The sequence below is a fragment of the Coturnix japonica genome, chromosome 7, assembly GCF_001577835.2.
Source record: "Coturnix japonica isolate 7356 chromosome 7, Coturnix japonica 2.1, whole genome shotgun sequence".
In the NCBI taxonomy this organism is placed as follows: Eukaryota; Metazoa; Chordata; class Aves; order Galliformes; family Phasianidae; genus Coturnix; species Coturnix japonica.
The window spans coordinates 30,879,159-30,887,384 of NC_029522.1; the positions used below are offsets into that span (position 1 = coordinate 30,879,159).

General features: G+C 50.5%; 1 long non-coding RNA gene across 1 annotated transcript; it reads right to left on the bottom strand.

Annotated features, from left to right (window-relative positions):
- Positions 1-2,413: 2,413 nt before the first annotated feature.
- LOC107316866 lies at positions 2,414-5,786 on the bottom strand. The gene is made up of 2 exons (XR_001556622.2): positions 4,488-5,786; positions 2,414-2,680 (listed from the first exon to the last, which is right to left on the bottom strand). It is a non-coding gene; the product is annotated as an uncharacterized LOC107316866 (long non-coding RNA).
- Positions 5,787-8,226: the final 2,440 nt, after the last annotated feature.

Genomic DNA, 8,226 nt, shown 5'->3' on the forward strand with positions numbered 1-8,226 from the left:
TCAGGGAAGATGAGCTGTGGGGAGGCGTCATGGCAGCCCAACACCTCCTAATGGCGGCCCAACACCTCCTAATGGCAGCCCAACAGCTCCTTGTGTCTACCTACAGCCAACCCATGAGCTCTGCTCTTTGGTGACAGTGGCAGAGCTGCAGGGAATGGCACAGAGCTGTGTGAGGGGAGGGTCAGGTGAGGGTAGGGACAGGCTGTGCCCTAGGGAGTGCTGGAACACCAGTCTCAGCCATAGGGTTTGTGTGGGGCTGTGTGGGGTTGGGGTTGTACTCAGTGGCCCTTTGGGGGCCCTACCAACTTTCCACAGATCAAAGTGCAGAACTGGTGATGATGAGGGCCATTCTGAAGTCAAGTTAAGCATCAGTCTGGGTTCCTTGCATCTCATGTGCTGTGTACAAGGAATGCCTGCAAACAGGAATCTTGCAGCTCCTCCCGTCCGGAGCGCTGGGACTCTGAGATGGAGAACTGCAGAGCAAACCTGTGAGCACCAAAATAGCATCTTGTTTCATACAATAACGGGATGCAGTAAGTCATTCCTGAGACACTTGGGCATGCGTTTAATGTGATAACTCAGAGATAAGGGGAAATGATTCAATGACCTGTTATTTTATCATCGCAGCCGAAACAAAGAATATGGAATAACCATTTGACCTGATGATATAAAAAGGAGCGGGGGAAACGCACAGCGTGGCCTGAAATTCATCATTTCCTCCAGCGTGAATCATCACCCCTATATGTGGGGATTGGGCTGAGAGCGGCTCTGCTGTGCTGACAGAGGCAGAGAGAAATCCCACTTACCCATTCCCCGCTTTTAAATACCTCCAAGTGTATCCTAAAGTGAGACCACAGAGAATCGTCCTTACATCAACAGCAGCAGTTCCCCCCACTGACTCCGCACTGCTTGGGAATAGCATCATTAAAGCTTCCAGAGTGATTTGCCTGAGCGTAACAGATAACGCCAAGCAAATAAAAGAATTGGGATTTAGTTCCTGTGAGAAGGAGCCCTCATTATACCCAGTACCCCACAGACAGGCAGACTTTCCTGCACGTGCATGTAGAGTACCCATAGGCTTAGAGGCTGGGCGCTGGGGAGGTGACCCAGCTCAGTTTCTGGGATGCACTGTCCCCAGCACAGGGACCACCCCACACCAGGACCACGGCCACAATGCAGCAGTGCTTTGAGGACACATCTCTGGGGATGTTAAAATGAACCAGGCTGGAGCAGGTGCCTGTGGGACCGCTGCGGATCATCCCTTAGGTAGAAATGTAGGTCTCATCAGCAGAGAGGACTCTGTTCTGACACTCACTGCTGGCCTTTGTAAATATAGCTCGCTTTGCTCTCTTTTCATACACAATAAAAAGGCTTCAGCAGAGCCAACGTGGGAATGACGCGTGAGCGAGGGCCGCCAGGAGCTCTGCAGAACTAAATGGGGCTTCTCCCGGGAGCGAGCGCTCCGAATCCCAGCCTGCCCTTCTGTGTGTGTCCCATATACCAGCCTTCTTTGCTTTTCCTATCCAGGTCACCTCCGCTGTCTAAGCACCCTATTAAAAATGACAGACACTGCCTTTAAGTTAATTCTGCCAAGTTTCTCCCTAAGCAGTCCTTGCATTGCTGATCCTTGCAGCATCCTTCCATAAGAACTTCAGGAAGGATAGTTTGACTAAGCCAGCATATAGCTGCTTCCTTGTACCACATGCAGAGCATCACTTGTGAAGCAATGCTCCTCAGCTTTGGAGGCAGCCTTGTGCTGCTGGTGAAGCTCTCGCAGCTCAACTCTTTCTGTGTTCACATGGCACACTGCACCCAAGCAGGGGTCTGGCTGGGCTTCTTTTGTGACTCAGTAGGAACATCACTGCACAGACCTGAAATAAACAGTTCATAAGTCCTCCTAAGTAGCATCATATGGCACTTCAAATACCACGAGCCCCACTGGAGGGGAGTTTCATGCTCAGGGCCACCACTGATCATAGAATCAGAGGATATCCCAGTTGAAAGGGACCTGCAAGGGCCATCAAGCCCAGCTTCTGATGATGAGAGGCTGCCATAGAATCACATAATTGTTAAAGTTGCTGAAGACCTCTAGGATCCCCAGCCCACCCCCACCATGCCCACTGCCCACATCCCCCAGTGTCACATCCCCACGGCTCTGGGACACCCCCAGGGATGGTGATCCTTGCAGTGTGCTATGGGAACACTGAGGGTCCTTCATGAGGGTAGCACACTGTGTCTCTGCAGAGGTCCCCCAGTTTGATATGGCTGCAGGGTGCAAAGAAGCACAGGAAAAGCAGGGCACTGGGCACCATAGCGAGCAGCAGGCAGGCGGCTGCAACCTGCTATAAATAGTGCAGGGCTGAGTGGTGCTGCATGCAGCCGTGTGAACAACCTACAGAGTGAGCTGGGAGGAGCAAAGGAAGAGCCGTGCTATATTTATATCGTGTGTAATAAAACCAAACACATGAAAACAATGACGGAAGGTCTGGAAAATGCTCATAAAGGCAAAACTCAGGCTGTTCTCTGCAGCCAGAGGATGGGGATGGCTTCCTCCTGATGCTATCCCAAAGCAGCAGCTCTTTGCGGCTCTTCCCTGGGGAACAGGGGCTGGGAGCAAGAAGGGTGCATCTCATCCTGCCCAGGGGCTCAAGGGCAGGGAGTGCTGGCATCCAGGGAATGGCTGTAAATCAAAAGAGGGAAGATTTAGATTAGGTTTTAGAAGGAAATACTTTACCCAAAGGTAGTGAGGGCCTGGCTGTGCTGTCCAGAGCTGTGGGTGCCCCATCATTGGAGGTGCCTGAAGCCATGGATGGGGCCCTGGGCAGCCTGAGCTGGGGGCAGCCAGCACATGGCAGGAGGTGAGGTCCCATCCAACTCAACCATTCCATGGCTCTATGATCTATGAGGTCCCATCCAACTCAACCATTCCATGGCTCTATATCCTTTACAGTCCCTTCCAACCCAACCATTCTGTGGCTCTATGTGACCATGAAACAAAAGGGTGCACCCACATCAGGATGGTCTTTGGCGGGGGCTGGGCACCAGCAACACCATCCAACTTTTGCTCTGGGACCAAAAAATAACCACCCACTCAGAGGCCATCACCATTTCTTTTTAAATTTCTCTTCATTTTTAATTCTGGGTTATGCAAACAGCACGGACAAAATGGATGGTTGCTTCATGCTCCTCTGCTCTCGGTATAAATAGTTGCTTAATGACTTTCTGAAAGCAGGGGAACATCTGGCTCATCTCCACGCTGCCTCTAAGCCAGTGAGAGTACGGATGGTGCGAGCCTGGTGCTGGAGGGAACTTCTCCCCCTCGTTGTGGGATGCCTCTGCCTGCACCGCAGCCCCCGTGTCCTGTATGAGGCCAGCCCAACCCTGTGATTTATCCTCCTCGCCGCCTGCTCTGACACTGCTAATCTCTGAGAAATGTTTGAGCAACCCAAACGTCTGGGGCTCATGTGCTGCTGTCTCAAAACCTTTTCGGTTCCCAGCTGCTGCCACTGGTCTCTGGGCCAATTGGAGGGAAGTTAAAGGGAAAAAATTCCCAGCCCATGTCTGCATGTAAGTCATTCACTGTTTGTTTAGCTTACGGTGGAGCCAGCAGAGCAGGGGTCAGCCTGGAGTTTGCTGTTGGCTCTGCCTCCTGCTGCACCCACGTGGCCATGGCATTGCCAGGTGGAGGTGTGGGATGGGGAGCTGGGATGCTGGAGGGACAGCACCCTTGTGAGCCAGGGGGAAAAGCCCGCTATGATGCGGCTTAACAACAGGTTTTCATTCCTTTGAGTTGTGTTCCATCCTCCTGCAAGATTTCTCACCAGTTCCTTATCAGTTTTCCACCACAGGTACCATGATGCCTATTTCATCCCAGACAGGTTGTTGCCATCACCAAACCCCTCACCCCCTCCAACAGCTGCAGGGGTGCAGAAGGGGCCCCAAGCAGCCTCAAGCCCTTCTCCCCCTCCCCAACCTCCCACCATGGGCTTGCAGTGACACTGACCTACACATGGCTCCTTGCACTGCTTGGTCAAAACGAAAACAGAATTCTGGGGTAACACAATTTTGGGCATAATTAAGAGATTTCAGAAGGAGAAACCCACATTCTCCCACCACAGAACAGTTTCCAGCTGTGCACCTCAACTTTTACAACACTTGTTGCCCCTTTTGACTTCTTCCTGAGTTTGGTAGGACCAAGAATCAACATTCAGCAATGTGTACAGGAGGTGTTTTGGCCAGGACAATTTTTCTTTGCTGCCTCAGATGGAAACAAACACCGTATCAAGCAGAAGAGCATTCGCTCGGGGTATTCTGAGGGCGCTTGTTGGTTCTGGGCTGTCTCCCAGCTCACTGTCCCTGCAGCCTGGTTGCATGTCCCATGGGCCAGCAGCCATTGCTGACCATGTCACCATGGAGCTGATCACCCAGACCTGGCTGGCCATGTCCCCCATGGTGCTCCATCCCCTGGACCCAGTGTCCCCTCTCACCTGATGTTCTCAGCATCACCCTTGGTCAGGGGCTTCTTCTCAATCATCTTTTCCCACGTGGCTTTCCAAGAGACATCTTGAAAAAACATTAGAAAGCCTTTGCAAGGTCCTGAGAAGCTTTCTGTGTTATTCGTTTCCATGCCTTGGAGCTACCTAGCTCAGGGAGGCTTCTCTTGCAACAGCTGGCAAAACAAAGCTGAGGGAGCTGATTCCAATAACCCCAGCGAAGCAGAACTTGCTCTGAAACAATTATCAGCATCACTTGCTGCGTTCTCTGCACAAAGTCTTAAAGCATGAAGACTTCATTATTCCTCCTCCCTCCCTTGGATAATGAGGTCTTTGCACTCCAAGGAATCCCAGGAGCAGAGAGGAGTGCTGGGGTTTGGAAGGCAGGGGCAGGGTGCCCTGACCCATAGAGCTGCCTGGCTGCTGCGTGAGGTCTCTGGGTAATAAGAGCACAGGAAATGGCTGCTTTTGGCATCCTCTTGAAAAATGTAAACTTCTTGTCTGCTGCTGGCTGTTGGGCAGTAGGGAAAGCGGCTGGTGCTGCTTAGTGGGGGGGTGGGTGTGGACTGGAGCGAAAGGCAATGCTGGTGCTGTTAAAATGGACAAGCTCTGTCCCAGTCAATGGATACTGGTGTTGTACAAGTGATGCCAGGTGAACTAGTGAAGGGCTGTCACAGAAAGACACAGCAGAAGGGAAGATATCTATTGGAGGATATTCGTGGGTGCACCTGAACAACAGGATAAGAACTTATCTCCAGAATCACAGAACCATTCGGGCTGGAATCCATCAGTGACATCTGTAATCCATAACCTGTCACACCCACAGCAGCCTCTGTTTCTATCGAGCGACGGGTGGTGACCAGATTGCAACACAGAGGGCTGCGGGTGCAATGTTTTCCTTGCAGACTTCAGAAATGCTGTTTATCAATGGTGTGCTCATGAAGATGCCTATTCTGTTCTTAATGCTTTGATCCCAAGCTTCTTTAAAGCTTTTGCTCATGGATGGCTCTTTACACTGAGAAGTGCACTGTAAGGTACTTGGGGTACCTCCCAGCTCCTTAGTCAAAGGGATGCTGGTGAGCTTTGCTGGCTATGGAAATAGATTTTGCATTCAGTTTTCATGGGAGCTTCAGTGTAATTTCAGTTATTCCAAGTATATGTTAATATAGTTCATGCTTTGCCAAGGCACCAAAGTGAAAGTATGGGCCCAGCACGGTCTCAACCCTATCAGATGCCCATTCTATTGCTGAGAGGTCACATGCATCCAGCAGACACAAGCAAGAGGCCAGGCAGCAGCCTCCCCCATTCACTAAGTTCTGCTTTCGCTGGACCTTTATCAGAAACACCTGGTGCCAGTTAGATATCAATCAGCTGTGCTGACTGGGGCAGGTTGGATGGAGATAAAGCACTAGCTTCAGGTTATTGGTTCCTGCTGTGTTTTGTACCTTTCTGTCAGGTAGAAATCCAAGACAATGTGTGCACACCATCCTTTGCAGAGAGCAGCTTTTCCTGGGGGTGGAGAAGGGGACTTCACTACCTGAGGAGGACTGTGAGCAACTTCCTATTGCCGTGCATAGGTGGGAGTGCTGGTACCCAACTGCTGCCCTGAGCTGGAGAGGTTTTAACCAGCATCAGGCTGGAAACAGCTGAGAGTTCTGGTTTGGAGGGAATGGTGGTTGTGGGTCAGCTATGGGACTCTTTCCCAGCCTTAATGACTCTCTCTATCCTGAGTTCCCCCAGGCTGCTGAGCTATCCCTGCCCATCTGTCAGTGCCTGTGTTGACTGGGCAGTTTGCATAGTGTTCTCTTGCTGAGGTTGGGTCCTCCATGTTTTGGGGAGGAATGTACAAAAAGAAAGGTGTTTCCCTTGGATTGGGTTGTGCAACTTTCCTCTAAGAGCTGGAGGGCATCTTTTACGAGGAAGAAACCGCAAGAGGCCATTAAAAAAAGAATAAAATAAACCCTCAAAGTGCAAGGCAGAACATGGGTTTCTCATACCAGCTGCAGGGAGACGTTCAGCTGGAAATAATGCATACTTCTGATAGCAGCGTTCACTTGTCCCTGAGTAAATAACTCCTTAATAGCAGAAATTTATGGGAAAGATTAGCTGGGCAGCTCATTCTGAAGCATAACAGAGCATGGGATTGTACAGCAAGGTGAGAATGGGAGACCACTGTGGCTCTGGAGCAGTCTGGCATTGCTCTGCTTGGCACTGCGTCCATCCCCACCCACAGAAGCCTGGTGCCTGCTTATTGACCTGCAGACTCTTTTCCTAAGGTGCCTTGAATGAGCTATTTCACAACCAGCAAAGGGCAGGAATAGTGCTGGTGGGAGGCACAGAGAGCTGGGCATTCCCCCAGGGCTCTGATTCAGATGGGGAAATCATTTCAGATTTCTCCACGTCTAAATGTCCCCCAGACTCTGGCAATAGTGGAATTTAATACCTTGCCTACGATTTTGTATTATTGCATCTATTAGAGGCCACTCATCACATGGTCATTTTCTCAGAGAACTCACATGGCAGCTTGTAGTTTTCAGCTCTGTGAAAAGAAGATATATTTTTCAATTAAAAGAAGCCAAGAAAGCCTTCTGGTTAACCTAAATCCAACTATTTTCAGCACTTCCCAAGGTCGGGTGTTGCCAGGAATAGGAGACAGCTGAAGCCTCCTGGCAGGGGGAGATGAGGCTGAATCACAGAATCAGTTTGATGGCCCATCTCCTGCCAGGGCTGCTGTGTGGAGCCCAGGCAGCTGTGTGCAGAAAGGCCATGCAACCCTATCCTGATGTCCAGCTCTGCCCATCTGAGGGCTTGGCCAACCCCCATTTAAATCAGTGACAGCTTTCCTATCTAACCCTACAGGCTGGCTGCTCAGAAAATGAGGCCAAGCCATCTGCTTTAAAAGGCTGGTGTCCATAACAGAGTGCTGCTGATCAATGGCAGGAAATAAGGTAGCACACAGGGCCTGTTCCCATTTGGATGGGCTCGGGTATGCCTTCATCTACTGCACCAAAGAGCAGCCCTTGGGTTTGGGACCCACTCTCCCAAAGGGAATGCAGAGGATAGAGAATAAAGGAGAAACAAGGAATGCAAAGGTGCACTATAGATACTCGTGGTGTTTGAGCTGGTAATTAAATACAGGGTACAGAATGCAAACTCAAGCATTGGTGTGCTGGGTTGTCTGGCTTACTGCATTTAGGACCTGTTGCTTCCCCTCCTGCTTCAGCAGTCAGAGATGTGCACCCAGACCTCGGGCTTACAGCAGAACTCTTAATTGCTTGGGTCTCTCTATTCCTTAGTACCTGAAGCTGTGATGAGAAGCTTGTATTAATTGGCAATTAATTAAATCAGCGCTCACAGAAAGTTGGCTTTTGCCCTGCTCTTGTTCCCTTTTAACGAAAGGCAAATATTTAATGCTGTGGCCAAGGGCAGTGCTTCTGTATCTGTGCTGAAAAATGTCAGAGCCCAACCAGTGATATTCAACCTTGCCAGTACTTAGAGATAACACAACCAGACACACGAGCTGATTATATTGCCTCCTTTTCTTGATTTTTTTCCATTGCAACTTGGGAAAATGTGGGCAAACCCATCTCAAAGCTCATTTCTTAGCTTGGAGGCTCCTGCCTGCTCACGGCCCTGGGCACACCAGGACTGTCCCTATGCAGGGTCCTTCCAGCAGCCCCAGCTGTGCTCCAGATGAAGGACCACAAACGTGATGCTGTTGCCACGTTCCCAG